The 19,635-nt window shown below is 40.8% G+C and overlaps 1 protein-coding gene and 1 non-coding gene across 3 annotated transcripts in view; one reads left to right on the top strand and one right to left on the bottom strand.

The window, feature by feature from the left end:
- The window catches only part of PARD3B (par-3 family cell polarity regulator beta), a 1,047,303-nt gene that overhangs the window by 972,746 nt on the left and 54,922 nt on the right, over nucleotides 1–19,635 (top strand). The gene's annotated exons all lie outside the window — the stretch shown is intronic.
- LOC131828425 (small nucleolar RNA SNORA62/SNORA6 family) lies at nucleotides 17,964–18,114 on the bottom strand. The gene has a single exon (XR_009352434.1). It is a non-coding gene; the product is annotated as a small nucleolar RNA SNORA62/SNORA6 family (small nucleolar RNA).

Here is a 19,635-nt window from a genome sequence, read left to right as displayed (position 1 = left end):
ATTACTGATGAGAGAAAAATAAGTCCTAAGCTAATCAGCCTTGGTAAATTCCGGTCTTGCACATTATCGTCATGGAAGCTTTCTCCCAGAATTCAGACAGGACACAAAGACACAGGAGAGGGACCGGGTATGAGATGTCCTCACACTGCTCTCGGAATCCCTGCTGTTTACATCACTTTATCCTTTCCCAAAGGGGGAAGCAGGGGAGATCAGGGAGCATTTAATTGCCTTATAAACTGATTGACAAATCGGTGATCTGATGCATATGGATGATCTTTTTAGTGAAATGGCTCAGAAGCTGCTAACAGAGATCATCATCAGGAGCCATGATTTGCACACCCTCCACGGGGTTATTACGGAGAAGCGGAAGGATGGGTTGATTATTATCTTTCCTTCTTTCTGGTTTTTTTTTTTTTTTTTTCTTGAATGTTTTCTTCGCCTCCAGGGAAATGCATTCTAGCAGCGTGAGCACCACTATTAATCAACACTTGTAGCAATAATCAGTGAGTGAAAAATGGTGACCAGAATCTGTGAATGCACTGGCATAACTGTCTCCTGTGCTTTCCTTTGTGATCATGCCTTGGCATTCTAACACGGATAATTTATACAAAATTAATGTTGGCACCTTCTGAGGTGCAAAGATTTATAGACGCAGTGCTTACTTCTTCATCCATTAAAAAAAAAAGAGAAATCATTTTTGGTCATGATGAATAATATTTTAGAGCCTTTAAAAATATACTTGCTATCTTCGTGTTGCTTTGTGCTGTGTTAAGTCAGCGAGTCCCTTCGCTTTGGAGCATGGGTGTTGTGAAAGGCAAACTGTTGTTCTAGCTTCCAGTTTTTCCAGAACTTTCACCAGGAGGGGGTGTGGGAAATAAGCAAGAATTCAGAAATACCCAGGATCCTTCTGAGAGCTGTCTGGTGTTATTGAAAATGCAGGGAGAAGGGAAAAAAAAAAAAAAAGGCTGAGTTTCTGGAGTGGCAAAATGCTGTTGCTAGCCACACCTGAAAGTGGTTGTGGCAATAAAGTGAGGTAGGGCTGGTGAGGACACTCTACTTGAGGGAGGCAATTTTCAAGTTCAGTTGCCACTTTCATTCCACCATTCCATTCTTACTGTCCTTTGATCAGTAGGATAAATTCTGACGTGTCAACGCTTTGAGACTTTCTCTGAAATCTCACTTACTTGGGATTGGCTTGCCGGGAGCCTAAAGAAGATCACAGAGGCTCAGGACCACATCTTAGAGAGTGATTGATAGACCAAGACTCATAGGAGCGTATGACACCAGCCCCTTGTCTGAGGATCGCTCCTGTCATTAAAATCAATGCAACTTAATTAAAGCAAATTACAGATAGATACATCTATAAATAAGATATTAAAGTGTGCTGCTGAATATGATAATTGCTGCATATTTAGCAATCAGTGTGTGTGTTCTGCTTTTGCCAGGAGGAATTCCTTTCAGTGGAATCAATGGAGCTTTATTAAAAACCATCCAAATTAGAGAGAGAAATGATGAGTGTTATAATAACACAAAATCACTGTTTCAACTTTCACTGCAAAGAAAGGAAAGCAAAATACGTCCATCCCTCTTTTTTCACTCAAGGAAAATATTAGACATATTCTCTTTAAGATGTGGATATTTTGAATTTATACATTTTAATTTTTGTATTCTCTTCTCCCAAAGGAAGGCGGAGGGAAAGTAACAATCATAAATAAAACAATTCAGCAGCGAGACTGAAGTGTGAGGAACACTCCAGTGCCTGGATATGCTGTTTTATACTTTGGTGACAGAAGACAAATAAATGAAGTCCATGCTCTAAACAGAGCTTTAAGTGGCTTATTTTATTCTCCTTGTCACCAGATCTTTGTGTGTAAAAGTTTTCGTAGGTTAATTCAAAATAATGAATGTTGGAAATAAAAATCCATTTTCATCACCTTCCCGACTTGTCGCGCTACTTTACCCCATCACCTTTTATCATACGTAAGAATTACACTTATGGCCAGGAATTACACTTATGGCCAAGAAACCTAAGTTTCCAGGTTAACTTAAAAATATACATTTTAAAAAAGATCATTCATCACCCAATTTAAAAATCAATAACAAAATGTAACAGTTAATTAAGTCATTCCCAGGTGACCTGGATCATTTTCAAATTTAAGAAAATAAATACTAAAATTAAAAGAAGACAAAGATTTCGATGTCGAACGTTCTGAGACAAAAAAAAAAAAAAAAGAATCACTAGACAACTAGGCACTTCTAACAGACATCTAAAAGGCATTTACAAAGACTTTTACATTGGGACGCTCTGTCCATTTATCGTTTGGAAAGAGAAGGAAAAAAGAAAAAATGGAAAGAGAACAAAGAAAAAGGAAGGTAACAAGAGAAGAAATGAATGTGTAGAAAAGTGACTTTTAACTAGTTCACTTAAGCAAATATTGATTTAAAGGTTTTGTTTATTTATTGGAGAGAGAGAGTGTGTGCGCACAAGTGAGCAGGGGGAGGAGCAGAGGGAGAATGAGAGGGAGATGATCTCCAGCAGATTCCGACCTGAGTGCAGAGTCCCACACAGGGCTCGATCCCAGGACTTTGAGATCCCAACTTGACCCGAAACCAGGAGTCGGACACACAACTGAATGAGTCACCCAGGCGCCCCACAGATACTGATTTATTGATTGTCTTCTAAGCACTGGTCTAGGCAATGAGGAGAGCCAACAAAGTCCCTGTCCTCATGATGCTTACGTTTTTGAGGAGAGAGAGACAATAAGTGAAGAGTCAGTATCGCGCCATGAATATTTCTGCAAAGAAATATACAGCTGTACTCAGGGGCTAGAACAAGTAGCTGTATGACGTGTTCTGTCTGCAATATGGCAGTCAGGGAAAGCTTCTCTGAAGAGGGGACACTTAAGAAGGAACACAAAGTGTGGGACGAAAGCATGTGGCTGGCCATCTGGAGCTAGAGAAGAAGGCAATGTGAGTAGGAAAGCCATGAGCAAGGTGCGGGGCAAGAAGGAACAGCAGTGAGGAACCAGTATGGCTGGAGCCAGGGGAACAAGCAGGGCGGGGAGGGAACAAAGCAGAGAGGTCACCTGTTCCAAACTGCATGAATCTTTAGGAGCAAAATTACTAAGTCTGCTACTTAACATTCCTCCCTGATGACTGTTATTTCTGATTTTCTAAGATGCACAAAGAATGCATCATACTCTTGCTCAGGAAAGAGTATAAAGGGTTGGCAATGTGTGTAGCTTGCTCTGTTCTTTCTAAGGCCCAAACCAAGGCAAATGATTTTCAAGAGTGAGGACCTAAGATTTCACTCCAGACTCTTAATGCCAGAAGCCATTCCAGAGACAGATTTGTTCATAATTGTGACACATGAGTTTTCTGCTCTGCAGAGGAGAACAGAGTTCCGCCATGCATTATTTCCTAGCTCCATGGCTAACATCCAGACATATGACCCTGGTAATCACATTTGCTCTGCTTACTTCAGATGTTACTACAGGCAGCACCATGGAAGGCAGCCACCTCTAAATTCCATGGGTGATAGAAAGAGGAAGTTGTCACAGCCACTGATCATGCACATCGCACACATCTAAGCCTTGCCCTTCCTTTCACACGCGCTTTCACACTTGTGTAAGTGTCCCTCGGAATTGTCCCCCATCAACAAGAAGAGAAAGGGGCAAAGTCATAGTCTCAGCCTCCTTACTGGGGTAATTTTTCCATGCCTAAAGATGTCATAAGAAAGTTCAGAACTAAACTATCCTTTGAGATATGACTAACAGTAGCTCTCAACTCTTACTGGTTACACAAAGCATGGCCAGTGTGATTCATTGCAACTTGTAAGTGAATATTCTGCTCAAACTGAATATTGGCATTCTGGTCATACAATACTACTACCATTATTGTGATATGTGTAGAATAAAAAGAAATATATTTGCTTCTGAAGTCTCTGAAAGTACTGACACGGGACCTGATTTAATGGGTCTCTTTAATTCATGGTATTTAAAAGAACAAGAGATTGGGGATGCTTGAATGGCTCAGTCAGTGGGATGTCTGCCTTCTCCTTGGGAATGATCCCAGGGTCCTGGAATTGAATCCCACCTCCTGCTCCCTGCTCAGCAAAGAGCCTGCTTCTCCCTCCGCCTCTGCTGTTCCCCCTACTTGTGCACTCTCTCTCTCTCTCTGACAAATAAAAAAAAAAAAAAAAAAAAAAAAAAAAAAGAACAAGAGATTGAAGACATTACCCAGTGAAAGGTTTCCCATCCCTAAAGACAGATAAGTCCACTCCACTACCTCTACAATTACCTCTTTTGTACCAGGTAGCTCTGGCCCCCCTTTCTTTGCTATAACTCCTCAGGCAAGCCAGGTTTCCATGCTTTCAAGATCCCTGAGTTCCATGACTCAGAAATTAGTCATTAGAAACACATTGCTGTGTTGGGTCATTTTTCTTTGGGGCTTTTGCTGTAGAGAATTTTAGCCCAAATTGCATTTCCTGGTATGTTATCCCTTCTGATGGTAAACATACCCCACCGTGCTGTATTGTGTTAAACCATGAGGGTACGTTGAGGAGCAATCAGGATGAATCTAATAAAAACTTGGCAACAAGCCTAATGAAAATTGGAGTGGGCCTAAAAAAACTTTAATAAGATTGTTCTTTTTTTTAATAGGTTCTTGAAGTTTGCTTTTCATGAATATCATGAATTGGGGATTTTTAAAGGTATTTGCTATGACCAGTACTTGACTTCCCATTGAGTAAGAATGTCTAGGCTAGGTAGAGCGGTGTGGTGGCTGGTAACTGAGCTTGCACCATTGAAAATATTGCATACTGAAATGATTTTTTTTTTTTTAAAGACTTGGTTAACTTTCAAACCACATGCTCCTCTCTTTTAAGGAATGGCATGAAAAGGCCTCCATGCCTACTCTTTCCAAAGCATTGAGTTCTTCTGCTCCCATTCGCATTTTGCTGCTCTTTGTGTTATGGTCTCTGGTCTCTGTTCTTAAGGACAAATGGTTCTACTCGTCCTTTGTTTGAATGAGTTGCTCCCAGTGGATGACCCTCAAATTGAAAATGATGTTTCCCCTGTGAAATTCCAAAGCTTACATTTAGTGTTCCTCATATGGTCAGTAACTCATTTGTGGATTGCTCGCATAATTTATGTCATTTTACCGTCTGCAGAGTAAAAGTAAGTTTCTCATGGCCCTTGGGGAAGATGCTCAAAGAGACCCATCCCCTACACTGTGTTGGACCAGTTGGCAGAATTGGGAGATGAAACTCTACTTCCTTCCAAGTGACTTGGATTAATACTGGTGTTATTTTCCATACCAAAGTCCAATTATAGGATGGAGGATTTTTAGTAATTGGGCCCTTTGGATTTTAAATCCTCTCAGGTCAGTGCCCATGAGGATCACCTTCAGTAGGAAGGACTCTAGGGCTTTGCACAGAAGGCAAATCTGATTTATAGAGGGACATGGCATTACGTCTGTCACAAATACATTATGAATGGCGTTATACATTTTCTAACATACAGATCAACACCCCCCCTTGGGAAATTATCCTTCATCCTAATGGATTACACCATAGTAAGTTCCTTATAAAATTCATCCTAAATTTTCACTTTCTTAATTTCATTACATTGATGAGTCAAGATCCCTGTTTACCCTTTTGCCTACATCTGAGAGATGTTAGAAGAATTAGACTGAAGTTTATAAATCACCTCACGATTCCCCAACTGAGCCCACAGAAACAGTAAAAAGCAGTATAGGTAACAAATAGGTGCTGATTTCTGCTCAACCTTCATACTGTACTAGGGCACAATGAGTACTCCCTCAATTAAGTAGGTAAACATTTTTCTTCGGAAATATGGGAAGTCATCTAAATGGCATTCAACTAGCATTTCAAATGCTTAGCTGCCAAAGTTGGGATTTTGTTTCTTTACCTAGAGTGTGGATTTCTTTTCATTTTTTTCTTTTTCTTTCTCCTGTCTGCTGACTTCCTGCTCTAGGATGCTTCCCTTCAGGCTCTGAATCTTGGCTTCTCTGAAAGAAAAGCCTCTAGGGCCTTCGACCACAATGAGGTTCTAAACCTGGGATCTACTCTTAGGAAAAGCCACCGAAAGGGTGTGGTCAGACTTCTAACAGAATGACTGAGGTCAGCAGGTGAAGGTGGGCTCACTTCCTACCTGTGCACAGAGACCCTTCTGCCTGGGAAAGGAACCAGCTGTTCTGTGCTCCCCACTCAGTCTCAGGGATACTGGTACTTATGTTTGATCCCAAACTGTTCAATAATGTAATAAAATGCACACTTCACATGCACTCTTAAATGTCTAAATCACAATGATATTGATATTGTTTCTTGACTTCACTCCATGCAGTGGAATTAATGTTCCACTGTATTCGGTTGTGAATAGCCTCTTGAGGTAGGCCAACTAGGTTAATTTGAGTTTGTTTTTTCTGGTTAGTTTAGGATTATGTGTTTTTTCTGCTTGCCTGCGTTATATCTCACCTTCAAGATTACTTTTTTCATTTAAATGGTTCATTCTTATAATCATACAGCATTTACTGAGCATGAAAGATGCTGGACAACAAATGTTAATAAATACCATTATAAAAGATCGTGATAAGATAACACTCTAAGTAAGTATGTAAAAGATATACTCTAGGCTCTCAGAAAATAGGAAGTGACTAGTTCTGTAGGAAGAGGTTGCCAGGGTGGTGATGGGAAGGGCAAAGGAGGAGCTGGGCAGGACAAGAAGGTGTGCAGGTGCTTGGGGGTCAGGAAAGGACCGATGGTTGGGAAGGCATCTTCGGGGTGAAGTGGCAGGAAACAGGGCTGCAAAGATGAGGGGTGGGAGGTAGGATGACAACGATGATGACCACAGTAAACCGGGAAAGCTGGAGATGTCACGTCCGGGAATTTAAGCTTCATTCTAGGCATTGAATAGTTTCTATGGACCGCTGTAAGGTGGTTGTGTGTGTGTATGTCTGCAAAAATCCATATCCACATGCACACATCACACATACAGGCACATGCATACGTGAGTGCACAGAGAGACATAGGAATACATACGTCATCTTTTAATAGGTCATATCATTCCAGCCATTCATCCTGTATGTAAAAAGCACAGACAATTGGCTCTTTTATGAGAGAAAGTAAGAATTCTCTCTCCCTTCTCCTTCTTTCTTTCCCTTCCTCCTTTTCTATCCAATGCTCTCTCCCCCCTTCCTCAAACCCACCCACCGTCCTCTGCTCTCCTCTCTTTTCCTCTCCTCCCATCCCCACCCTCTTCGGTTTTTGTCTCTTCCCTCTCTTCCCCAGGACTGTTTTTAGAACAGTATCACTGAAGAACCTTCCATTGGCTTAGCCAGGGTTAGGCAGAGATTCATAGAAATAAACTCTACAGGGGCGCCTGGGCAGCTCAGTGGGTTAAAGCCTCTGCCTTCAGCTCAGGTCATGATCCCAGGGTCCTGGGATCAAGCCCCACGTCGGGATCCCTGCTCAGCGGGGAGCCTGCTTCCCCGCCCCTCCCCCCCCCTCCACTTGCCTCTCTGCCTACTTGTGATCTCTGTCAAATAAATAAAATCTTTTTAAAAAAGAAAGAAAGAAAGTATACAGAACAGGGAAAAATTCTCTCCAGGCATTTTCCATAGTAGAAGAAGAATCAGATTCCATATGACTGCAACAGCATTACCAACAACTCAGATTCACTGGACATATAAGTATACCCTACATGTGTGATGCATACTTTGTAGTTGACATGCATCAGATCATTTAATCCACATCGCAACCATCCGAGGTAGGTACTATTATTAACCACATTCATAATGAAAACCGAGATTAATGAGGTGAGAAGACCGCGGCTCAGAAGTGACCTTGCTCAAGGTTACCCAGTGGGTGGGTGATGAGAATTGAGCCCAGCCAGCCTTGTCTGGAGTAAGCTCCTAACCTTAGTGTCCTTTCCATGTGCAGGCCAGAGACCACGCTGCTGTGTGTCTGGTTAGAACTCTCTGCAGGCAAGTGTGTTTTCGGTCAGGAAGGAGGGACCTGGAGCACTGTAGGAGCAGTGGTGGCCTTTAGGATCATCTTCCAGTTCTGCTTCTCTCTTTGAACAAAATTGACTTACAAGGAATTTGCAACACCTGCTTTTTCCTGGTCAAGGAGTGGCATGGATGTGTCAGATGATATAGGAGCACAGACTTTGATCATCGCAACATCCTTTATGAGAATCCTATGTGATGACATATCATCCATCCTACATGTATGTAGGAACGAGACAGTGAGCACATTTTAGAAATGACAGATAGCTTGCAAATTGGTGTGGACCCCTTAGGGGCTGGCCTTATGCCTGTGCGTGTCCTTCCAGCTGCATGGTTGGGTGCCCATGCATCCAAGCCCCGAAGCCAGCCTGTGCTCATGGCCCCGTCCTCGCCTGCATCCCCACCAGATTTTCTACCAAGTGGAAGCACAGCTGTTACAGTCGATGACCAGCTGTTTTTTATTTTCACAGTGGCTATTGAAACCCATGCACAAGCATTGTTTCTGCGCTATCTTCCCAGGAAAGTAGTGACCTGGCTCACGAGCTTTAATCAGGTCACCAAACCCCGTCTCCAGACCTGATGCCACCACGTCACCCCCAGGTCACTGTCCAGAGCAAGGCATCCCACTCAAGTGACGTCATGAGCTCCCCCCTGGGTGGGCTTCACAGACAAGGCCCAGTGAGGTTAGGTGTCACTCAGGGGAAGTGTTTTCAAAGCATCTTGGGCAGAGAAGAATGAGGCTTGGCTAGAGACTCAAGATTTGCAAACCAGCTCAGGGAGAGAGGGGAGACTCAACACTGGTCCCCTTGTGCCCAAACTTCCTCATCCACACATCAGTATTCAGCTTAGAGGGTAAGTCCAGGCTGGGTTTTCTAGAACCCGTTAGCCACGGCTCTGGTGCCCCTCCCTGGTGTGGAAGATGGCTGCTGTGCCGTTAGGGCTCGTATAAGAAACTTGGGCTGATTTTTGTTGTTGTTGTTGCTCTCGGTATATTTGCATAATTTTATATCCTGAGCAGAGTTCTTGATTTTGCAACATCATAATAAAAATCAGTGTGAATTGGCAGGTTTAGGGGGTATGATTTGCAGCTGGTCTATCACTTCCGCTACTGGAAGCTTTAGCTTGAAGTATTATACAATTATCATATTTTACAGGACTTGAGCTTCTATTTGCATCTGCTCATCTTTTGTTGTTGCGTTTTTAAAAACACTCCCTTTTCACATTTTGGGAGCTAAATGGATGCCCAATATCCTCACTTTATATACTTTTCCCTTCGTGGTATAAATTCATATAGTTCAGTGCTATTGAAATCAAAGCGCCAAGGTCTAATTGACATAATAACACGATGAGCTCTTTGGACAGTTTTTGGGGATTGAAAACAATGATGAAGCAAATGCAACTCAGGATTATAGTAATATCTCTAACCATCGCCTTTTCACTCATTGCCATTATTTTGATTAAAAGGTCTATAGAAGCCACGGTGGTTGTTCAGGATGCAAAAATTATTGCAGAAACTTCCTCTATTAATGGAAATTATTAGAGGATGGGAATGGTACTCGAACAGCAAGAATGACATTAATTATGCGAAAAGCAATCATATCTGGCATTTGGCATGCATTATTCTTCAACACTCTTCCACGGGTTTGTGTCCAGCCAGCACTAGAAACCTAAAAGCTTTTTATTTGGCAAAGTTTTCAGAGCACTTGGACTTGCAGCTTCTTGATAAAAGATGATTTGGAAGGGGATTTTGTTGGTGAAATTGAAGACTTCAGTAATGAGTTCTGTGTAGATGAATCAATGCCCAATTAAATGATTATATCAAATCCAACTTCAAATGTTGACTTGAAAAAAATCACATTTGAGAGCAAGATGCTATACATACATCCCATCAGAAGAGCAAAGTTGTATTACCATCCTGGTAAAGGTAGGGAGTGTTCTGAATGATCAAGAGTTTGATTAATGGAGAGCTACTAAGGACAGGAATTATCTGTATATTAAGAATTGGAACAGATTGCAATAGCCTCACTTATTTTCATTCCATTGTTCCCTTTCTCTTTTGCAAAACTTCTCCGTTTCTCGGGGTCTTTATTTCTCTTTCCATCGACACCCCTCTTTCAAGGCTCCCTTCTCTGTTCACCACTGTTTTGATGTTCTCACCACTGTCTACAGAATCTGTTTTTCTTATCTACTCCTGTTTTTGCCTGTTCTTGTCCCCTCACAGAAGTAAATACACCCAGTCAGAGCAACATTTGTTGCTTTACTCATTCACATGATAAGCCTTTAGAGAGCCCTTGATATGTTTAGGGCACTGACCTGACCACGGGAAGAGTTATCAAAATTGCAGGAGCAAGCATTCTGGTGCAGGCACAAAAGTGCATGTTCAGGTGCTGTAAAATATCCAGTGGGACCAAGTCATTGAACAGGTGGGAGAGGGATGAGATAAAGCTGGAAAGTTTGGTCGCTGTAGGTTACGGAAAACTTTTATCTGCTAGTTAATAGAAAATCATTAAATGGGGCGCCTGGATGGCTCAGTTGAATAAGTGTCTGCCTTTGGCTTAGCTCATGATCTCAGGGTCGTGGGATCAAGCCCCATGTCGGGCTCTCTGGTCAGCGGGGAGTCTGCTTCTCCCTCCCTCCCTTTCTCTCTCTCTCTCTGTCTTTCCCAAATAAATAAATAAATAAATCTTCGAAAGAAAGAAAAATCATTAAATGGACATGGGGCTTTGGTTTGGTTTTTTAAACCACATCTTGACCCAAGAACATCGATTTTCAGAATGTCATCTGTTTAATTCTCGTTTTCTCCTCCTCTGGTCTTCATTCATCTTCTAGAAGCTGCGCTGTGCTGGTACCATAGTCAGTTTCAAACTAAGTTGGTTAATACACATTTTAGACTAACGTGTGTATGATTTCAGCATTAATGATAGCATGGATCAGGTTACTTTGTGATTGCAATGGATGCTAAACACTGAGGTCACTCTTTAGATCAACAGTAGCTGTGTCCAGCAGACACAGCTATCTATCCTATCATGTAAGGTTTTCCTACTACACTATTATTATTTTCAGCTCTTAGGAATCTTCCCTCATTCTAACCAATGACACAATTGAGATTCCTAATGGTTTTGATTTCTACACCAGATCCAAGTTTAAATCTAAATTGTTAGAACATATATTTTTTAAAAATTATTTTTAAAGGAAAGGGAAAAATCAGAACTATGTATACAAAAGAGCTTGAGGAAGGCAGTCTTATTAAGACTTAACCATAGGACAGATGCTATAAAAACTCCTTAAAACAATGTTGCTAATACATGTTATGATATTTAACAAGTCTTATTCACAAGGATAGCTAGCCCTCTTGGAAGCTGATTCTCTCTATTAAGTGCCACTGAGTAGATGTGTGAGATTTCTGTTTTATTGACTCAGTAAATATTCACGAACAAGGTGATATGTCAGGCTTTGAGAATGCAATGGCTCAAAAATGTGAAAAAGTCCCAACTGCAATGAAGCTTGCTCATCTTGTGTAAACCAAATCAACAGACTGACACTGGGCATAATACAGAAAAAAGCTGTACATTATACAGCCTGTTCTTGTTTATAAAACAATTTTTTTACTAAAAATTAATTTTGGTGTACCAGAAATTAACACATATCAGGGCCTCCAGCTAAATGTAGTAACTTTTGCCAGGCAATTGGGAGTTGAGGGGTCTGGCCCTGATGACCATGACCTCATGCTAAATGCTTGCAGACAGCCACAGTGTCCCATATCCCACCCCACTGCCACCATAAGCTCATCTGAACATTCAAGTCTTCTATCTCTGTTCTTTGTTTAGGAAATAGAGCTACAGTCACTGGAATGATCACTGCCGACATATGAGGCAGCATTGACAGTGAGATGGAGATCACATCCTGGTCTTGCCACTGTATGAACCTTTAGCTAGTTGCTTTCACTTTATCTGAACTCTCCTTCTCTCATGTGTAAAGTGAGGCAGAAATGGAAATGATAGCGTTAATTCTAGCTCATGATACTGATCACACAGTGTCGCAGAAAGTCATTTCTTTCTAGTTATTTTTTTCTAGTAACAGGAGTGACTGGAAACTGCCCACAGACTAAACTAGGAAAAGAAAACATTCTGAAAAGTTTGAAATTTTCAAACTTTTATGTTTCCATTGTTTGGTCTTTATAAAGGCAAGTATGTTTTAAGTATCCTAGAGAGCTTTTATGCCTTTTGTCACTTAATATCCTTTATAAGATCTATTAGTTAAAAGATCTAATAGTTCATTATTATGAATTTGTAAACTGTTATATCATTTTAAGTTTTGGTGTATTTTGAGGGTCAACTTTTTCTCTTTAGAATGAGTAAAAAATACTGACTGTCACAGAGTATGATAAAAATAAAACAGGGATGCCCAGTTCAGTTGCTTGAGCATCTGGCTCTTGACTTCAGCTCAGGTCATGATCTCAGAGTTGTGGGATCGAGCCCCACATCAGGTTCTGTGCTCAGTGTGGAGTCTGCTTGAGATTCTCTCTCTCCCTCTCTCGCCACCATTTCCCCTGCTCACACTCTAAATAAATATGTAAGCAAATAAATAAATATCTTTTTAAAAAATAAAATAAATAAAAATAAAACAGCTTAGGCATAAATAACTCACATATTACATCCAAGTAATAAGTCAAAATCAAATTCGATAAATACTGGATACTAGCATCTGGTGATTAGGGTTACTACTGAGATCCACTAAATTCCTGCTTACTCCATTCCTGGAAAATATAAGAGAGGTAAAAGGATTTATTAAGGTATACCTTCTCTTCCTTCTTTTCATCAGAAATCATCTTCCATCAAGCAAAAGTTTAGATTTCAGTCAATGTCGCAATATCTCTATTCGTAGGTAGACAGATGGGGTAAGGAAATGAGATGGTGTCTGGCTCTTTAATTAAAGATGTAGAGCCAGAGTGTGCTCTTCACGCTCACTGGCAAGACACATATGCACATGTGCACACACACGCACACACACTCACATGCAAAGTGCATCTGATAGATGAAGCCAAATTTGTAAAATTGTATCCATAATCATAGTTTCTATGGTAACTGTATCTTAGGCCCAGGAACAAACAGAGCTGGGCAGGAGATGCCTGGTTTTATTTTCTCTGAAGACAATCTGAAGAGAGTTAATTCAGTTTATCAAGATGCCATGGTCCGGTGTACTTGGTTAGTACTCGGGTCATGCGAGCATAAGATTGAATGCTCAAATACCAATAAATGTGTTATAATTTTATAATGTTGCAGATTACTTTGCTGTCTTTGTCATTCAGCTTTAAAATAATTATGTTACAGACGTAGAGTTACCATATTAATGAGGTGGAAACTATATGCAAGATAACTTTTATAAATGTACATAAGTTAGAGGGACTTTAAGGATTTATTTTCACTCCAGCTTTTTCCAAGGGAGGAAAATATAGGCACAGAATGGTGAAAAGGCTTCCCCAAGAGTTATTTTTAAAATATTTTTATTTGCTGTATTTTCCAAACTAGCAGATGTTCTAAACTAGTCTATAAACTGAATACCCAGTTATTTGACAAAATTACTGAAATTAAATTAGAGAAAATAAACACTTCAGAAATAATGGCTTGAAAGAGTGTGTGTACTTTCGCTTCTCTAGATAGCATATTTCTAAATACGTATCTCCGGCATAATATACTTCACATTGCCAAAGAGAAATCATTTACAACCTATTTTGATTAGCTTCTTTTTGTTTAAATGAAGTATGGTGAGTTTCGCTCCAAATATGTAACATTTCAGCAGAATGTCTTCATATGAGAAGATGCTCAAAGACAAGTTCCCAACTTTTTTAGACATTTTCATCATGTTGATTCCTTCAAAAATCTCTGAGCCAGACCTATAGCTAAGTAAGAGGAATGTAATTAAAAGAAATCTTCTGGAAACTGCTCAAAAATAGCTGTCATGTTACCAACTTGAAATGAAAGGCGTGTTTCCTAAAATGGCATCTGAATTTTTATACTTTGCATCTTAATCTTATGATGGGTCTGGCGGCACGGCACACAGTTTCGTGTAATAGATCCGAGTAGGACCTATTTGTAAATGAGGATGGTGTGTGGCGGTGAATCAGCCAGACTGCAACTTTGCAGTGTGTTTCCTTCACAGAGGCTTTTAAATTTCCTTGGGAAAATTGACTTAAGGGACATAAATTACAACATTGGCAAAAATTTGTCCCAACCGGTGGGAATTGGGAAACAAGTTGAATTTGAATTGTTTCCACTTTTTGTCATCAGACATTTGCAGAAAATCTTGTGTGATTTATTCTTTTATTTGTAATGAATTGTTAAAACATCTTTGAAAGGGCATTAAATCTTCCCCCTCTGCCATTAATCTGCAAATGGGAGAAATCGGGGGTTAAATGGCCTCTTTAGTATATTGCTTTGTGAAACTGCTGATTCCAGCAATGCTGGGCTAGAAATACATACTAATTTAAGGAACTCTGAATGTAACCAGCAAGCTCCTTGCCTTTGCAGAGAAAAGACTAATAGCTTTATATTAACAAGGCTCTTAACATCCCAGCCAGCAGCAGGCACTGAGTGAATGAAATTGGGAGAAGTCCCATGGACTAAAAGCATCTTAATTCAACATTCCTCATACACCAGACCCTCCAGATAGGCCATCCGAGGCTGTCAAAAGCCCGGCCAATCAGGACCGCACCTGCAAGGCACACCAAGCGAGAGCCTCTCAAGTTGTTTTCCAATAAGCTCTCTGAAGTTTCTCTTCCCGAGCTTTATTATTAGAAAAAAAATAAATATGCCCCAGATCCCAGCATGAGTTCTAATATTACATTGTTTTGGAAAAGACTAGACTTCTCTTATGGATTAAGTCAAAATTATTTCTTTCTATCAGAAGTCTATTTAGGTCATTACATTTAAAAAAAAAAAAAAAACCTACATGATACCAAGTGAGATAAAGGGCTTCTTTAAAAAAATTAATTGGATCAAAGCCGCTGACCTTATTTTTTTTATGATGAGGGAAATTACCTAATAAGGAGTGCTGGAAGCAGGAACATTTTTGAGTCTTAATACACACTGAGCAAAATGAGAAATGAGCTTCTAAATGCCTGTGCCTGTCTCTTTCCCCCTCACTCCCTCCTGAAGGGGCTTGACTTCCTAAGGACCCAGCTATAACTTATAATTAGTTTCTCTTTGGCAGTCTTCTATCTGCAATTTCCTACCCTCAGTTCACAGCTATTTGCAAGAATCTTGGTACCCGACATAATAATCCATAGTGCCACTATTTCTGATTGGGATGCAAAAATTGATCAAGTTATAAGAGGAGATTAGATAAATTATGAATTATCCACAAATGGGATGTGATGTAGCTTTTAAAATTTATATTTATAAAATATACTGTTAGCACAGAAAAATGCCAACAATAAATAATTGGAGGAAGAAGGGTGCCTGGGTGGCTCAGTGGGTCAAAGCCTCTGCCTTCGGCTCAGGTCATGGTCTCAGGGTCCTGGGATCGAACCTCGCATCGGGCTCTCTGCTCAGCGGGGAGCCTGCTTCCTCCTCTCTCTCTGCCTGCTTCTCTGACTACTTGTGATCTCTATCTATCAAATTAATAAATAAGATCTTTAAAAAAATAATTGGAGGAAGAAAACTATATGCCATTTAAATATGTATATATTAAAAATGTTGACAGAGGTCAACTTTTGATGATTTAGGGAGAAAAATCAGTCAATGTGTTTTTTAAATAATGCAGCACAAATGTTTTCCCATCATTTCCATTAACTAACACTGTGTCCCCAAGGGAGAAAACTTTTTCTCGTCTCTGTGCTTTAGAGTACACAACATATGACTCCACTCAGGAGATGCTAACAAATATTCATTCACTTGGAAGTATCCATCTTATTTCCGCAGCACGATAACATGAGGCAGTGTGACTAGGGTTTGGTTTTGGTTGTTTTGGGTTTTTATTTCTTTTTGGGGAGAAAGCGATAAAGATTTTCAATACCGTGGAGTCCCGCCTTCTCTCCCCATCAATCCACAGAAATCACTTTCAATTGGTGCTTTCAGTAAAGCACCAATCACCATCTCATTGCCAGTTCCCACAGACTCTTCTGTGGGACTTATGTTAGTCACTGTTCTGTTGCAGAAAGCGATATGCACCCTAGCTGGTTTAAGCAGGAGCGAATTTATTATACCACACTAATGGGCTTACAGAATCCTAAGGGCATGGAAAGAAACCTAATCTTGGCTAAGCTTTCAGGGATGATTTCTCAAGCCATGCTACAGAACCAGACTACCAAGGGAGCTGCTGCCACTTCTGTAAGAAAGCTTTTGGCTCCAGAGCCACACAACAATGCCACCATAATTAAGAAAGTGCCACGATCAGGAAGCCATCTGTAGTGCTGCCAACTCCAAAGCTGGCTACAAAAGCTACACTTCACCCCAGAAACTTGCAAAGACACATCTGCTGAAACCGCCAAGGAAACCAAACACATCTTTAGTCAGTGCTGTCAGAACAAACAGTGGAAGTGGGACCACTTCCTCAATGGCCCGTCTTAAAGCAAACCAGTACACTGGCTTCAGGGGCATTCTGGGGAAGACCAGTCTAGCTTTCCAAGCCCTATAGTTCAGGAAGACACTCTGCAAGGACAGAGTTTGGGTAAATCATGCCAACACACCACATATTGCCCACAGACCTTTTCTGACTGCAGTCCTTGACTTTTTTTTGACACTGTGGGCCACACCCTCGTTCATGGAATCCTTTTCTTTGGATTTCTATGGTAACACTATCTCCTCCTCCTCTTCCAGACCAACTGCTGGTCTACACCTCCTCAGATTTCCTCCTGCGTTTAACTTGTGTTTGCCCCTTAAATGACAGTTTTCCTAAGAGTAATATTGGTATCCTTCTCTGTTTCCATTGTATGTCTTTCCTTCTATTCTGTGTCTACAGATTGTCCCGGGGCATTCTAATTCTTTCCCAAGGTTGTAGGTAGCATCCGTGGGCTGGATATTTCCCAATTCATCTCTGGTCCCAGGCTTCAATGTTGCAAACTTTTACACTCAATTATCTGTTAGACATCACCATCAGATATTCCATTCCAACTCAATGTATCTAAGTATCCCCTCCTCCCGCCCCTGCCCTTCCCCCTAAATCTGGTCCTCCGTTATTCCCATCTTGGTGATGGTCACCAAGCCCACTTAGTTGCTAAGCTCAGAAAATTGTCCACTTTTCTAGGCACATCCTTCCTATTAATCCTCAGTCAGTCCTACTGAACCTGCCCCCCCTTAACATTCTTATATCACTCACTTGCCTTTTTACTTTTTTTTAAGAAACTGTTTATTTTCTGTCAATCGTATTTCCATTTTGTTTGCCTTTGTGGAAGAGCAACTTAAAGCCACTCAGTGGTTCAGGAACCTGAGCAGTGGGAGCTGCGGACCAGTCTTCAGTGGCCGGCTGAGGGCTCCAGTCCTCAGGAGGGAACTGCTGACTAGGCCCGGAGGGCCCCTGCTCACCTGCAGAGCGGTCTGCAGCCTGGGGCGGAGTAGCAGTGATTCTAGGAGTGGAACAGTCCATTCACCCTGAAATTCCTCCATGGTCATAGTCATTTCAGCAGGCCTGCTTATCCTTTTCAATCTCTTCAGGATCTCTGTAGAAGTAGAGACCAGGCACAGACTCCCACGGGTGATCATGGGAAATGGTGCCACGGATGTGCAGAACTGTGCAGAACTTCCCAGGCCCATCTACCACATTAGATGAACTGAGTGAGCTCCACTTTGGCAGGATTCATCAAGTTTCTCTGAAAGCAGAAAGGCCCATAATACCTGAGAGGCCCAGGGAGTTAAGAAATATGGAGAAAAGCAGGAGAAAACACGGGCCATTTGAAAATGTTTTCATTTTTCCTTAAAGCTCTGACACATTTAAATTGTACTTTTAGCAAAAATTGCTATTAAACTCCACTCATTGGGCCAGAGGCCCTGGTGGTGTCAGCGAAAGACTTGACCCTCATGTAGCATGCTACGTACACATGAGTTCATTGGCCAGCCAGTGGCCTCACTCCAAGCTCTAACAATGTGCAGGCCTTTATCCTTTCGTATATCCCCTAGGTTAGGCCTTCATCATCTCTGGTTCAAACTATCACTGGAACCTCCACACTATGGCACGAGTGATCTCTCTAACCTATACATATGTCCCATCAGTTATCAAGCAGTCATTCTCAATGACTTCACCATCACCTAAGGGTAAAAACAGTTTCCTTGGCATTGCATATAAGCTCCCCCAAGATGTGGCTCATGGCTGTATCTAGAGAGCTTGGATTCTGAAGTCAAACAGACCTGATCTTTGTCTCAGATTTTCTATACACTAGCCATATGACCTTGAGCAACTACTTAGTTTTCTCATTTGAAAAACGTGGCAACCATTGGGATTATTGGGAAGATTGGGCTGATGAAAATAAAACATTTAGCATTTTGCTTGACAACAAATAAGGGTTAAATTGTAGTAGCGATCAAACAAAAAGACAAATAAATGGAAGGAAAGTTCCTATTCATGGATAAGAAGACTTAATATTATCAAGATGTCAGTTCTTCCCAACTTGATCGATAGATTCAACGTGCTACCTGCCAAAATCTTACCAAGTTATTTTCTTGATTCTAAAGAATCTTAACAAACTGATTCTGAAGTTCATATGGAGAAAAAAAAGACCTTGAATAACCAACATAATAATGAAGGAGTAGAAAGATGGGTGCCTCAGTGGCTCAGTGGATTAAGCCTCTGCCTTCAGCTCAGGTCATGGTCCCAGGGTCCTAGAATCAGGACTTCATCGGGCTCTCTGTTCTGCCAGGGGACCTGCTTCCCAGTCTTTCTCTGCCTGCCTCTATCCCTATATCCCTACTTGTGATATCTCTCTCTCTCTGTCAAATAAATAAATAAATCTTAAAAAAAAAAGGAGTACAAAGTTGGAGGACTAAAACTACCCAACTATATTATAGCAATAGCAATCAAGACAGTGTGGTATTGGTGAAAGAATAGACAAATAGGTCAATGAAACAGAATGGAGAGCCCAAAAATAAACCTAAATAAATATTTATTTTGGTCTCTGATAAAAGTATAGCAAGGATAGTCTTTTCAAATGGGGCTGTAACAACTGGACATCCAACATGTAAAAAAAATGAATCTAGACACAGACCTTACACCCTTTACAAAAATTAACTCAACATGAATCACTGACCCAATTTAAAATGCAAACTGTAAAACTACTAGAAGATGACACAGAAAATAAATCTAGATGATCTTGATTTTGATAATGACTTTTTAGATATGACACCAAAGGCAAGATGCGTAAAAGAAAGAATTGGTCACCTGGACTTCATTAAAATTAAAAAGTTCTGCTCTGCAATAAACACTGTCAAGAGAATGAAAAGATAAGCCACAGGCTGGAAAAAAATGTTTGCAAAAGACACATATGATAGACTGTTATCTAAAACTACAAAGAACTCTTAAAACCCCACAATAAGGGCGACTGGGTGGCTCAGTGGGTTGGGCCTCTGCCTTGGGCTCAGCTCATGATCTCGGGGTCCTGGGATTGAGCCCACATCGGGC

The sequence above is a fragment of the Mustela lutreola genome, chromosome 3 (genome assembly GCF_030435805.1).
Source record: "Mustela lutreola isolate mMusLut2 chromosome 3, mMusLut2.pri, whole genome shotgun sequence".
Taxonomy (NCBI): Eukaryota; Metazoa; Chordata; class Mammalia; order Carnivora; family Mustelidae; genus Mustela; species Mustela lutreola.
The sequence above is the reverse complement of the archived record's forward strand: the minus strand, read 5'-3'. Positions and strand labels throughout refer to the sequence as shown.